We start from the raw sequence: 16,132 nt of genomic DNA, 5'->3' as shown, positions 1-16,132 counted from the left end.
AAACAAGATTGTGTCAAGGTTCAGATCTGGAGAAGGGTACCAAAACATTTATGAAGCATTGAAGGTCCCCAAGAACACAGAGGCCTCCATCATTCTTAAATGAAAGAAGTTTGGAACCACCAAGACTCTTCCTAGAGCTGGCTGCCCGGCCAAACGGAGCAATCGGGGGAGAAGGGCCTTGGTCAGGGAGGTGACCAAGAACCTGATGGTCACTCTGACAGAGCTCAAGAGGCCCTCTGTGGAGATTTGATAACCTTCCAGAAGGACAACCATCTCTGCAGTATTCCATCAATCAGGCCATTATTGTAGAGCCCGGACTTGAACCCAATTTAACATCTCCAGAGAGACCTGAAAATAGCTGTGCAGAGGGGCTCCCCATCCAACCTGACAGAGCTTGAGAGGATCTGCAGAGAAGAATGGGAGAAACTCCCCAAATACAGTTGTGCAAAACTTGTAGCATCATACCCAAGAAGACTCGAGGCTGTAATCGCTGCCAAAGGTGCATCAACAAAGTACTGAATAAAGGGTCTGACTAAATGTAAATGTGATATCAGGTTTTTAATAAATTTGCAGAACAATTCTAAAAACCTGGTATTGCTTTGTCATTATGGGGTAAAGGTATTGTGTGTAGATTGAGGGAGGCAATTTAATCAATTTTAGAATAAGGCTGTAATGTAATATGTGGAAAAAGTCCAGGGATTTGAATACCTTCCAAATGCAATGTAAATACAGAACAACATTAAATAACTGTAAGCCACACTCATTACAGAGAACAGTTCTCTGAATGCAGAACTAGTGAGCCGTACAGACATTACAACTGCAGGCAGGCTGACTTTCTAGAGATAGATTTCCTAGTAAACAGCTCTACATTTGCAGCAGTCAGTGACTCAGAGGATTACTCCCAAACCCCTGCAGCTATTTGCATAATGCCACCAATAGCTTAATGATGCGATTACATGCCATTTACCCAGCACCCTGAATGTAATCTTCCGATTCCAAATATTTGTTCACAGTAGGAAACATCTGTATCAAAGGAATAAGACACTGTTGCATCTACAACACAATCAAGCTCAGTAGTCCATAGAGCTTGCGTGCGTGCGTGCGTGCGTGCTAGTGTATGCATTCGTGTGTACCTGCCCTACATGCTTTTACTCTAGAACTGTTTCCCTACTCCTGTCCTCGAGTCCCACTCAGCTGCACACATTTTTGTTGTAGGAGACTGACTGAGTCAACCTTGAATCTAGATCCACTGGTTCAATCTAGTTCTGTTTTCTGAGTAAGCTATCATTTTTCTTTATAAAGTACTGCTACTGTATAATTAAGAAAAGGCCAGAGGGAGTGTGGTATATGGCCAATATACCACGGTTAAGGGCTGTTCTTTAACACGACGCAACGCAGAGTGCCTGGATACAGACCTTAGCCGTGGTATATTGGCCATGTATCAAACCCCAGATGTGCCTTATTGCTATTATAAAACGCAATATCAACATAAATAAAGCAGTAAAATAAAAAAAATGTTTCGTCATACCCGTGGTATATGGTTTGATATACCATGGCTGTCAGCCAATCAGCATTCGGGGCTCTAACCACCCAGTTTATAATACCGTTTAGAGTATAAAAATAGTATTTACTCATGCCTTTGGACATATATGGCAGTGCACTGTGAAAGCTGTGTTCATTCATGCATCATCTAGTACGTATAATATTACCCAGGTTACTGAATTGGTTAGTGAAAAAACAGAACTCAATGAGAAAGAGCAAGATAATTGAATAATGGCACAAAATCACAACTGAAAATAGCTTGGATGGAACTTTACAAATCCTGTTGTATTGGGGAAAGGGATAACAGTATGCTAGCTTTCCAGTATGATTGGAATTGCCTAGTCTCACAAACCTCTATACAATGGGACAGTTGTTGGTTGAAAAGTGTGAATGAAAACCACCCTGCACTCTGCCAATTCAGGAACTGAATCAAACCTTGTGGCAAAAAGTGATTGAATCTCGACCCTGGGATTTTTCTCATTAGATTGGACCCAAGAGTACTAAGAGTCTGTGATGCACAGTGGGTACATGCATGGCTGCACAGATGATGTGGGATACAACATGGCAGAGGGAATACCAAACACATCCTTAGCTTGCATCTTACGCAACCACTCAATGCCTAGACTGTGCAGTTAAAAATGTGGGTGGCATGTACATCAAGCATTAATCACTACCATCAAAGCCTTTACGAAACGCGCTGGATAAGTCGAGGAGAAATAGAGATGGCGTCATGGAGAGAATAATGAGAGGCAAGGACAGAGCTCCCTGAATGAACAGTGAAGCAAGTGGATTGGAAATGTAAGGCTGGTCTTTGACCACAGTGGGTTGGAGGTGAACACATGACGTGACAGATAATTTACTGGCAGTCAATCAATTTGTCATCAAGGGGAACAGAGACCAAAGTATTTTGAAAAATAACTACATGAGGTATATGTTGTTATAAAACCAGTGGAAGTAGGCCAGTGCATGGAGAACTAGAACTAACCTGAGGGGAAATCTGACTTTTTCCCAACTGTCAGAACATAACTCTCCACAGAATGGGAATAAAGCACAAAATAGGATCCCAGAAGTGAATTACCTCTGGGAATTATTGTATCACCAGAGTTTGTATCAGCACCACTTTTTTAAGGCGATAAATGTTTCTCCCTGCTCTCACTAGTCCCACTGACCACCATTATCACGCTCTCCAGAAGTATGGCTATGAGAAAAATGACCACGACTGAAGTGAGGACGGGAGAGAGAGAGGAAGGGATAGATTCGACTAGTTAAGTACAGAATTATTTCAAATCAGAACTTTCGATTGATTCTTTCCACCTTTTGAAAATGATCTCCCTTTTCAAATAGCATGCAGACATAGTTACATCGAACAGCTCAAATTAAATTTCTCAACATGGAAACCAATCATGCTGATATCTTCACCCTTCAAGAGTCCAATCATTGATGATACAGTATCAAACCAGAACACACCCCCTTGGAGCCCTGTTGGCTTTGAGAAATGAAGGAACACTGCATTGACGTCTGGATGGCCAAAACTCAAGAGATGACGATGAATTGTCAAGAGATGGGTTGATGTTTGACCAGGCCAATAGCTTCTCAGCCTGACTACAGTGAGTCAGAACAAAGGGATCTCCAGACAGACAGGGTCTACAGGGAATGTCTAGACTCTAAAGAGACCCTGATGGACAGAGCCTCCCCATTTACCCCTGAGCACTTATAATGTATTTACATTCCAGACATCATAAAAAAAGATTAAACACCTGAGGGGGTCAACTGATATAGCGTGGTAGAAACACTGAAACAAAACACTCCTTATGGCATACTAAATGTAGTCAAAGTCAAATTGGCTGCATTTATAGTACTAGTACTAGAATTGTTGAATGTGCATTAGCAAGAATCCCTGTGGCCATCATGTAGGCTACTTTTAGGCAACACCACCATCTGTTGGTGGGGGGAGCATGTAAAGGGGACAGAATAATTTGATAACAAAGCTAAACTATTTAGATTTATAGTAAGCATTTAAATTCTAGTTTGTCTGGATACTTCAATATCTTGCAGTACAATCTGAATGACTTGAACCTGAATGACTAGTGATTTTCTTTTATGTATACACTCACAGAAGATGGGTTCTTTGAAAGAGAAGAAAAAAAAACAAATGTCACAAGGTAAGAAAATGCGTATATATTTATTCACAAAACGTCCTACTTCACTATACATGAACTTGAATAGTCAAAGTCATCTGAATTCCTATGTCGAGCGCTCATTCTTTTAAACACTTTACAACATACTTTATCTTAGGGAGCAGAGAAAAAGCACCTCTGAAAAGATGTGTGGTGTAACATGACCCTCCAAACAAATGGTATATATGAAACTGTACAGGGGCTTTCTCTACAACTTGAAAGGGTTCTAAAGAGATGAAAAGCATTCTTCAAATATCAACAATTCTCAAATAAGAGATTGTTCAAACAGAGGCAGTCGGAAAACTTCCTAAACATATGGGCACAACCAACACCGTATACGGAGTACCACTGACAAAGAAATGTGCATTAACATTATTTCAAATTAGACATTTCATGGAAATAGAATGTCAAAAGTGGAAGATAAAAGTATTATGTACATTGAGGTAAATTATAATAATAAAACATTAAAAACATTGGTGTGCCGAGAGGAGGTATCCTTTTTTTAAAATTGTGTTTCAATCAAACTTTGTTTCATTTCCTTTTCAGCAGAACATGTGCTGGACATTGAACATGGTTCCATATAATATAACAGAAGTCAAACATAGGCACTGGGAGAAATAAGAAGGCTTTCTTCTGCTGGAGCCAGTACGTAATAGCACATACTGCAGCTACTTTACAGCTACTGTGCAATATGTGATATAGATGACCAGGGAATCTTCATATTATCCCTCAAATACTGTACGTTTCAGAATGGTTTGCTTACCAGAAGCGTATTTTTATTTTATTTTATTCTGTTTCACAATGTGTACTACACAGCAGAGCTTTATCAATTTCCAATTTTGTGGTTGCATTAGAAGCCCACTACTAAATATGTATTCTTCGCTGCCTGCCTCACTGGTCTTTTTCTCCTTCTGCTAATCAGAGCATCTCATTCAGTACATACCGCCACAGGGCTCTTCTCCTTTAGCAAATGAGTGCTTGAGTTCAGGTCAGTGAGAGGTGACGACCGTAATCATGTATGTGTAATGCTGTAATGCTACATACTGGATTACTGGCAATTGGGGGATTCAATTCCACTCACTGAAAATAATGGGGAGTGCTTCAGAAAGTATTCATACCCCTTGGCTTATTCCACATTTTGATGTTACAGTCCGAATTCAAAATAAGCACTTTGTTTTTTCTCACCTCCCTGACCAATGTAATCCATTTTGAATGCAGGCTGTAACACAAAATATGGAATAAGTCAAAGGGTATGAATACTTTCTGAAGGTACTCTACACACAGATACAAAACACAGTACAATTCACAGCACATTTATAGATGACAGAACAATTGGGAAAGGAAATATCAAAATGTAGAACAGATTTGAAACTGGGAGGGGGGCAAATGCAAGGTTCCTGGTGAAAGCTAGACTAGCAGATAGTGATCATAGTTAGTGGAGTCCTTGCTGGTAGGGAGTCAGAGGCTGTTTATGTTGCCAAGATAAATACCTGGATGGTTCTATGAGAGTCAGAAAAGTAAAAGGCTGCTGATGAGACAGAGGAATGACGTAGAAAATACAATTGTTGGATGAGTCATGACAACAGTTGCATTTCTTGTTCCACTGTAAAATAATACTTTTTTGGTTTAACATACACTGTATATCGTAGCAGCAATATCCTTCACCTCAAGTCTGACGAATGTAAAAAAAACACCACGTTGTTTTTCCATCCACAACACTGTTCTGTAATGACCAGTTGACCAATTATGCATTCCATGCATGGCACAATAGTTCAAGGGCGTTTTGATTTGGTTTAAGCAGGTTGATGTAAACTTGCTAAAAGACAAAAACAAATAACACAGTAGCAGATATGAATACAGCATGTACCTCTGGTTTTGAAAAAAAAAAAAAAGAAGAGAACCCTAGAGTTCAAATCTAAATGCCATGGCACTTGACAAGCGTTCATCTGACCTCTGCTCACAGTACTTCATAGTCGATTCTATTAGGGTAGATTATATTTTTTAAATGTAATTATGCAGCAATGCTCAGAAGTGCACTTATTGCTACTAAATAGATATGAAACAATGTCTACCTCGACCTACAGCATTTCCTTGACTCGCTTAATTATCCTTTCTGTGTTCTGTCCTACTGGAAAATAATAAGGGATGTCACATGACCACATCTGTATGTTTAGCAGCATAATGAATCTCCAACTAGTAAAGTAAAATGTTCTGTCTTTCATTCATGCAACAAATGAAAGATAGACTACAGGACCTGTATAGGTCTCATGGGGCCTTCTCACTGTAAAGGTAGAGCTGTACACAAATAATCTAAGATATCCAAATGTACATTCTTGTTTGAAATGTTATGCCCCTAGATGTGATAACTCATTCACATAAAAGCGATACAAATATACAGAAAATAGTGTATATAATGCAGCTCCGGCAATGCTTTCCCTTAAGACCGTCCAGGTTTGATTCCTACTGAGAAGATTGAAAGGTAAACTGGTATCACGGTGTTGCTTAATTGTATTCATTAGTGCACATCGTAGCACTACTCAGTGGAATACAAAAACAAGAAGGTCTTATTGGATAAGTCCAGGTAATCCGTTTGGTGCCTAATGAATTTGACCCGGACGACTTCCACTGCATTTCTTCCTATGGCAGTGGGAGGACCCATTCCTTCAGAGAACCTCCTTGATTCAGAGCACTTCATGGTTATGGTTGAAAGAATGAAGAGTGCTTTGTATAAAATAGAGGTATACTATACTGAACAAAAAGATAAATGCAACACGTAAAAGTGTTGGTCGCATGTTTCATGAACTGAAATAAAAGAGCCCCTGCCCAGTCATGTGAAATCCATAGATTAGGGCATAATTCATTTATTTTAATTTACTGATTTCCTTGTATGAACTGTAACTCAGTAAAATCTTTGAAATTGTTGCGTTATAATTTTGTTCAGTATATCTATCAGCTTAGGTGTACTCTATGTACACATAGAATGTACACCTGTATACACACACACAAAATACATAGGAATAGAGTACAGCATACACACCCACTCCAGAGGAGGCTGGTGGGAGGAGCTATAGGAGGATGGGCTCATTGCAATGGCTGGAATGGAATTAATGGAAAGGAGCCAAACATGGTTTCCATATGTTTGATAGTTCAATTAATTCCTTTTGAGCCATTACATTGAGTCTCTTAATAGCTCCTCCCACCAGCCTCCTCTGACTGACTCATATTTACACTGTAAGAAATAAATATACAGGTGACAGCCAAAATAAAGGAAACACAAACATAAAAGTGTCTTAATAGGGCGTTGGGCCACAATGAGTCCCAGAACAGCTTCAATGTGCCTTGGCATAGATTTTACAAGTGTCTGTAACTCTATTGGAGTGATGCGACAATATTCTTCCATGAGAAATTCCATCATTTAGTGGTTTGTTGATGGAGGTGGAAAACTCGGTCTCAGGCGCCGCTCCAGAATCCCCCATAACTGTTCAATTAGGTTGAGATCTGGTCACACACACTCACAAACCCTTTAAACCCCCTATGCTCCTTCGAGACCCCTCTTTCAAAGGCAGATCTCTTCTACTAGCCATGGCAGTCAAAATAATGGGCAACTGGGCATTTTTATACATGACCCCAAGCATGATGGGATGTTAATTGGTTAATTTACTCAGGAACCACACCTGTGTTAAAGTACCTGCTTTCAATATACTTTGTATTTACTAAAGTGTTTCCTTTATTTTGTCAGTTACCAGTACATAGCAATGAATAAAATATTGCATATTTCACTGCATATTTGACAAGTCTTGATAAAGGTCATATTCAGTTTTTCTTGACAAAAGTATACACAATTATGGAACTGGCATCTGTAAAATATATGTTAAAAAGGTACAAGATGTTGAGTGAAAAAAATAAATGCATATGAGTAACACTCAATCCTGTTTGAATGAAATGCTTAAATAGACACAGACCGCAGTACTTTGAGAAATAACCAGACAGAGGTATTTGAAAATGTATATTTTCTTTCAATGTAACTAATTTCTTTGATTCTGAATATTTTCTATGGAATTCCTACAGGAGGTCCCAATAAAAGTCAAGTAGTGTCTGTTGGGGGTAAGAAAGAACGGCTTGTTGCAACCAGTCAGGCAAACCAACAGGAGGGTCAGGGGGTTGTGTCTCTGCATCCAGAGTCCAGACAGAGTATTATCCAGGTTATCCACTGGAATCAACCCATGTTTTAATGCCATCTTAGAGGAGAGCAAAGAAACAATCTCTCCAATCAGCCTTAAAGGAATGAGTCATAGAAGGGTAAACACACCCACCTGATTGTACCATCACCTCCCTCCCTCCTCCTTCAGAGAAAGAGGAGGCGTAGGGGAACAGCACACAGATGGGGACTGAGATTCCAGACATTCAGGTGGCATTGTCTCTAGTTTACATCTTGATACCTTCCTGCTGGCTGAGCTGGGACAGGGACTTCTTGATGCGCAACGCGGTGAGGCGGGCCGCCCCGTTGGAGTACCAGCACTCCCTCATGATCTTAGCCATCACCCGTAAAACCTGGGGAGGGGACAGAGGCAAGGGAGACGGCGTCAACATCACAAGACAGCAAATTACACATCCATATTTTGTTTTGCATGTTGTTGAGCACTGAGATATACATATGGATTGGTCTAGCTGCCCCCACCAATCGTAGAGTAAACACCATGACTGTGGCAATTGCAATGTTACAATGTCATTCTTCAAGTGGAAAAAGTAATGTAATCACTGCTGTTGTGAAAGAACTCGAGAGCAAGAGAGAAACAGCAATAGAGACGCTACTCATAGACATGGTGTTAAATCTGCAACCGCAGTCTGAATTAAGACTTAAACCCCTGGTCTGCGGCCCAGCAAAGACAATGGAGACACAGAGGAGCGCCAGCGTTCTGACCTTGAAAAGGCTGGTCAGACTTGCAACATCCAGGCCACAGGTCTGAATACCAATCCATTGCATCCCAATTCCTCAATCTCACGAGGGCCGCCAAAGGGCTTTGTCAGTGAGTCTCGTGTTGAATGCAGGGCTGTATTGAGCAGTATGCTCTCTGGCGGATCGGACAGTGAAGACAGACAGGATGTTCTGCTGGTCGCCTCTTAGAGGCTTTTATTTTCAATATTAGGTGCATTATGCATTTGACCTAATTGATTTGAACGAAACACATGTTATATTCTCAGACAATGAATAGGTCCACTGAACCAAACAATACTTAAATTGGAAAAAAGGCCCTTCTATTTTTTTTTGTGGGGGGGGGGTGGTTGGGACGATTAAAGGCATTAATTAAGATTTTGTACAAGGTGCAGGACATATTTGCTAATAGAATTTGTACAGAAAATAACAAACAGGACCTTGACATAAAGACGTAGATAAATCAAATATATTCTCAGTAGCAAATAAACTATTCAGGAAACAACTCTTTGCCTATAACATTTGTATCTTAACCTCTTGCTTCTACTTGGGACGCTTGCGTCCCAACTAGAGCTCTGGAAATGCAAATGCGCTACGCTAAATGCTAATACTATTAGTTAAAACTCAAAAGTTCATTAAAATACACATGCAGGGTATCAAATTAAAGCTACACTCGTTGTGAATCCAGGCAACAAGTCAGATTTTTAAAATGCTTTTCGGCGACAGCATGAGAAGCTATTATCTGATAGCATGCACCAATACACTACAACACAAAAGCACAGCAGGGGACGTAAACAAAATAATTAGCATTTCGGCGTTACACAAACCGCACAATAAAATAGAAAACAGTCATTACCTTTCACCATCTTCTTTGTTGGCACTCCTAGATGTCCCATAAACACTATTGGGTCTTTATTTCGATTAAATCGGGCCATATAAAGCCAAGATATCGTTATATGTAGACTGTGTGATAAACGAAAAAAACAGCGATTTCACAACGTAACGTCATTTTTTTTAAATTCAAAAAGTAGACAATAAACTTTCACAAAACACTTCGGAAATACGTTTGTAATGCTACTTTAGGTATTAGTAAACGTTAATAAGCGATAAAAATCATCCGTAGGCGATGTAAAAATCATTAGCTGTCGTCTTGGAAAAAATTTCACGAGAGAGCTCTTCCAGAATGATCTGGGCGGAGACTGGAGGTAAGTGGTGCCCCTGTTTCGGTTCAACCAAGAATCAAAGATGATTCAATTCACAAGACTAGACAACATGGGGATGCTGTGGGAGTTGAATGCTCGGTCTTATCTAATTCGGCTCACTGTTAACAATTGCTGGAAGTGGCGCAAGGATATTTATTTCCATTTTCTGTGATCAGGTTTTCCTGCGCTTTCCGATGTAACGCACGTTATGTTATAGCCACAGTCGTGATTTAACCAGTTTTAAAAACTTCCGAGGGTTTCCTATCCACACATTCTAACCATATGAACGTACTATATTCCTGGCATGAGTAGCAGGGCGCTGAAATGTTGCGCGATTTTTAACAAAATGTTCAAAAAAGTAGAGGGTAGGAGCAACTAGTTAAAGCATAATTGATAAATAATTAAAAAGTCATTTTAGACTCCATAGTATTTAATCTGTATGTGCTACAAAGTGAAAATTGGTGTAATGAAGATTTATCGCCTGCTCTGTAATATGAGTAGTATTGATTTCAAGAACAATTTTCTAACATTCATTTATGAATATTGAAAAATAACAATGAATATTGAAAATATACTGTTGAACATAGTATACTTTACAGACATATTCAAGTTCCAACGTGGGACCTCAAAAGTTATGGCCCATTTTATTCTGAGAAGTTGGCATAGTAAGCGATGAGACCAATAACAGCCTTCCTTTTACTTGTATCCAATGTGATCCCCCCCCCAAAAAAATTTGCTGAGCTCAAACTTGAACGTTGTGAAAATTCTGTGCAACTTCCAGCGCGCGTTTACTGTGAACACTGAGGCTGTACCCGCTTTAAGTTTAAACAGTGATAATGTAGGTTACTGTGGCTATTTAATCATAATGTAGGCCTACTAGAGTGGCCTAAAAACAATGGAGAAAATGCATCATAACATTTTAACATGGAAATAGCTGTTCTATCATTCAGCCTACAGTAGCAGCCAATGTGTGGTGTTCAAAGTAGGCCTACATTCCATGAGACTTTTGGACAAAAAACATGCAAGGCCGTTTATCCACTTGCCCTTCAGACCAGGAGGTGACTGAAAATGTTGTGGTGTTTGATGCAAGAAACCACTTTACAAAATAAAATGTATTATTATTCCCATACCATTATTACAGAGAATAAGACACATTATGCTACCGTCTGTCTATTGGCTACTTAGCTTATTCGAGCCCGTCTCAAAATAAAACACTGGAACTTTAAGACAAAAAAAAGCATTTTACCTGACTCGCTTTTCAAAGATGGCTATACATTATACGTTTTGTGCTCTTGTAGGAAGCAATCACTCCCCTAATGATAACTACAAATTATGTATAACTGGGCTAATTTACATTTACATTTGACTAATAACTCACTAACTAGCAAAGGATATGAACAAAATGTGCATACGTGGCCAGATGCAGCTCTCGTTTTAATCTCAAAACAAGTATATCAATTTACGACCGCTCATGCTGAAAACACTGTCCAGTTCAAAGTAAATGACACAGATACATATACAGTTGAAGTCAGAAGTTTACATACACCTTAGCCAAATACATTTAAACTCAGTGTTTCACAATTTCTGACATTTAATCCTAGTAAAAATTCCCTGTCTTAGGTCACTTAGGTAACACTTTTTAAAAGAATGTGAAATGTCAGAATAATAGTTGAGAGAATGATGTATTTCAGCTTTTCCTTCTTTCATCACATTCCCAGTGGGTCAGAAGTTTACATACACTCAATTAGTATTTGGTAGCACTGCCTTTAAATTGTTTAACTTGGGAAAAATGTTTTGGGTAGCCTTCCACAAGCTTCCTACAATAAGTTGGGTGAATTTTGGTCCATTCCTCCTGACAGAGCTGGTGTAACTGAGTCAGGTTTGTAGGCCTCCTTGCTCACACATGCTTTTTCAGTTCTGCCCACAAGTTTTCTATAGGATTGAGGTCAGGGCTTTGTGATGGCCACTCCAATACCTTGACTTTTAAGCCATTTTGCCACAACTTTGGAAGTATGCTTGGGGTCATTGTCCCTTTTTTTATGGCGGTTTTGGAGCAGTGCTTGCTGATCGGCCCTTCAGGTTATGTCGATATAGGACTCATTTTACTCTGGATATAGATACTTTTGTACCCGTTTCCTCCAGCATCTTCACAAGGTCCTTTGCTGTTGTTCTGGGATTGATTTGCACTTTTCGCACCAAAGTACGTTCATCTCTAAGAGACAGAACGCATCTCCTTCCTGAGCGGTATGACGGCTGCGTGGTCCCATAGTATTTATACTTGCGTACTATTGTTTGTACAGATGAACGTAGTACCTTCAGGCATTTGGAAATTGCTCCCAAGGATGAACCAGACTTGTGGAGGTCTACCATTTTCTTCTGAGCTCTTGGCTGATTTCTTTTGATTTTCCCATGATGTCAAGCAAAGAGGCACTGAGTTTGAAGGTAGGCCTTGAAATACATCCACAGGTACACCTCCAATTGACTGAAATGATGTCAATTAGCCTATCAGAAGCTTCTAACGCAATGACATCCTTTTCTGGAATTTTCCAAGCTGTTTAAAGGCACAGTCAACTTAGTGTATGTAAACTTCTGACCCACTGGAATTGTAATACAGTGAATTATAAGTGAAATAATCTGCCTGTAAACAATTTTTGGAAACATTACTTGTGTCATGCACAAAGTAGATGTCCTAACCGACTTGCCAAAACTATAGTTTGTTCACAATAAATTTGTGGAGTGGTTGAAAAACGAGTTTATGACTCCAACCTAAGTGTATGTAAACTTCCGACTTCAAAAGGTATGGCAATGGTCTATTTGCATATAGGCAGAGTAGCCTAGTGGGTAGAGCGTTGGACTAGTAACCGGGAGGTTGCAAGTTCAAACCCCCGAGCTGACAAGGTTCTGCCCCTGAACAGGCAGTTAACCCACTGTTCCTAGGCCATCATTGAAAATAAGAATTTGTTCTTAACTGACTTGCCTAGTTAAATAAAGGTAAAATAAAAAAAATATTGCAGCTTTGATTAGTTATGCCGCACCGGTCTGTGAGCCGTGTCAATGCAATAGAATCCTACTCCGATGCATTCTGCCTACAACAATATCTCTTGCATAGTTTGTTTTGGTATGTTGCATTATAAGTGGCTAATATTGCGTTGATTAGATCACAATTGCCAAAGTAAAGGAAAAGTTGAGTGTTAACATGAAAATTGTAGGGCAGTTTCACTCAAAACACAAGCCATGCTCTACCGCTTACATTTTTAAAAAAAACATTTTTTTTTTTAAAAACATGACTTATAACATACCTTATGCAACATTAACCAATTAAACTCGAGCCGCACCACATTATTTCTGCCTCATGCACAAATTCATGTTGTTATTCCTATGAACAGAGAAAGTGAAATATTCCTTGATATTAAAAAAGACCCAAGCTGCTAATAACAACAACTACGCAAGCCTATAGATACACGTTCCTACGCATTCATTACTGCTGCAGTGCTTGTTGTAGTGCTGAGTAGAAATAGGAAGAACGCACATTTTAGAATTATAAAAGTGTTGAATACAAAGTGTTGACAGTGCTGAGTAAGAACTTACACCGGAACTCACTCATAACAGCATATCTTTGCTGTATTTGTTGACAGTGTTTCTCTAGTCATGGTTTTAAATGTTTTGAAATCTCACCGTATCAACTTAGTTGTAGCTAACGGTCATTTCGGGCCATCCGTTTGGCCAGCGGTAGGCCTATAGTGCACTTTATTTTCTCTTTGGGCCTGTCGGAAAGGCCAAGTTCGTTCCTTCAGACACATGAAATGGTTCAAAATGGCAACAGTTCGCCTAGCTGTTGCGCAGGGCAGCTGAATCGGGTGCACCCACTGCCAACAGCGCGAGACTAGGGCTGTTACGGTGACCGTATTACCGCCACACCGGCTGTCATGAGTCATGACTGGCAGTCAAATTCCATGTGAATTCCGCTTAGTCACGGTAATTAGGCTTCTCCAAGCTCTGATGCTGCGGATGGTTATTAGTAGCCTGCCAAACTTGCTACCAGGACTCAGCGTTCTATTGTCCCTCTAATCACTCTGACATCACTGCAAATATAATCAAAAATCGAATCAAACACTTCATGAGAGCCCATGAGCTCATGTTGCGCAACATATCTATAGGCTATGCAATTGCATGAGAAAACAGAGTTGAAGAGGAAGATCCCATCAGCTTTCTATAGGCTAGGCCTACTATATTTATTTCTCAACTTCCCTAATATTAGGCACATTGCTTATCTTTACAACAGGAGTACAGCCTACCTGGCTGCCATGAAAAGAAGCCACGGGAAAAACAGGCTCCATTCGCTATTTAAGTACATAGAGGACATGTTTTTTTTGCCTCTGTTCTGAGACAGGTGCATAACAATGGTCCATTCTAAAACTTTAACACATATTATTTACTATATGTAAAGACAAAATGTAAATTAAGAATATTCTGAAGGGTGACAATATTAGCCTATCACTTGAATAATGTATTATCACGTGTGAACGATGCCCAGCTTGTGCAGTAAGGCAAGAAACGGCACAAGTTTTTTTGCGACTTTTTCTAAATCATAGTCGCACACCTCATGAAGCCTAGCAAATAGACCTATATGTTTTGATAAGGTATGTATCACAACTAACGTGGCCAAATAACATCTTAAAATTAAGCACATTATTGCACTTTATAACCGGTGTAGAGCCTAACTGGCATACAAAGGCTGTGTGTGAGTTCCATGTTTGGGGAAGATCATTTTCACCATAAAAATGCATGGATTACCATAAACATATGCAGTAGGCTATCGTATTCAATGATGACTTCCACTTCTGAGTTAAAGCTGAATTATTTGGTCCAATCCAAGATCCACAAACTGTATTGCAGGTAGGGCATATGTATTCTGTTGACAGAGGCAGACATGGTTGTATGTCTCCTGAGCTGTTTTTGCTGTCCCTGTGCTCCTCTCCTCCTTCCACCCCTGTACACCACTCTGCCAGAGCTGGCGCCAGGTGGAATGGTTGGCAGCAGCATCCTCTAGGTCTGTGGGTTTGATGTTGCACTTCTTCAGCTGGTCCTTGTAGCGCTTCATCTGCCCCCATACAGACCGCCGGCCTAGATGTAGCTGGCCATACATGATCTTCCGTGGCAAGCGCTGCGGAGACATTCTAATGACATGCCAAAAGCCAGCGCAGTTGGTGTTGGGTGACCATGGCCCCCATACTCTTGCAGTTGGATCTTAGCAAGTATTTCAGTATGGGGCACATGGTGGCACAAGGTGAATCCCAGGATGCGCTGCAGGCATCTTATGTGTAATCGCTCGAGCTGCTTGTTGTGGCGACTGTAATTGACCCAGGCTTCACAGCTGTAAAGAAGTATGGTGATGCAGACGGCGACTTGTGTGGAGGTGGAGATCCCTGTTTTGGAAGACCCCGCATCTGAGTTTCCTGATGCTTGATCTTATTTTGAATTGAGGTCGATGATGCACTCCTCCGAGAGTATGCTGCCCAGATATATGAAGGACGGAACAATTGCCAGTGATGTGTGTTCAATGGTGAAGACAGGCATGGTGGGTGGAGGGCTTGATCTCCATTGGCAGACCACCTGTCGTGGTGGTGTTGATAGACAGTCCCATCCTACTTGACCCTCACAGCCGCTACAAGGACGGACTGAAGGGCTTTCAGAGTGTGGGCCACAAGAGCACAGTCATCAGCATACTGCAGCTCAAGAACCTGCTCCATCAAAATGTTGGTGTTTGCTTGGAGCCTCCTGAGGTTCACCGTAACACCGTTGCTGTCTTCAAGCTCTTTGTGGAAAAGCTGGGTGACATATAGGAGGAAGACGTTAAATAGTACCTGTGCCAGCACACACCCCTGCCTCACACCGATGCTTACTCCAAAGGGCACTGACTCTTGCCCTCCTATGGCCACCCGAGCCATCAAACCATCATGGAACTGGCAAAGGACGTTGACAAATTTGTCTGGACAGCCACATTTGAGTAGAATGCCCCATAGTAGTTCCCTGCTCACAGTGTTGAAGGCCTTGGAGAGGTCGACGAAGGCCATGAAATGGTCCGGATGTTCAAGGCACTTCTCCTGGAGTTGCCGTACTGTGAATATCATGTTGACCGTACTCCTGTCCTTTCTGAAACCGCATTTTGACTCTGGCAGCAGTTCCTCTGTGATGTTGTTCACCAGCCTGTGTAGCATCACCTTGGACAGGACCTTGCCGGCAACAGCCAGAAGGGCTATCCCCTGACTGTTGTTGCA

The 16,132-nt window shown here is 40.7% G+C and overlaps 1 pseudogene; it reads right to left on the bottom strand.

Annotated features, from left to right (window-relative positions):
- Positions 1-3,705: 3,705 nt before the first annotated feature.
- The window catches only part of LOC115103031 (TGF-beta receptor type-1-like), an 85,720-nt pseudogene continuing 73,293 nt past the window's right edge, over positions 3,706-16,132 (bottom strand).

Source organism: Oncorhynchus nerka, linkage group LG20, assembly GCF_034236695.1.
Source record: "Oncorhynchus nerka isolate Pitt River linkage group LG20, Oner_Uvic_2.0, whole genome shotgun sequence".
NCBI lineage: Eukaryota > Metazoa > Chordata > Actinopteri > Salmoniformes > Salmonidae > Oncorhynchus > Oncorhynchus nerka.
This window is presented reverse-complemented; position numbering and strand designations above follow the sequence as displayed.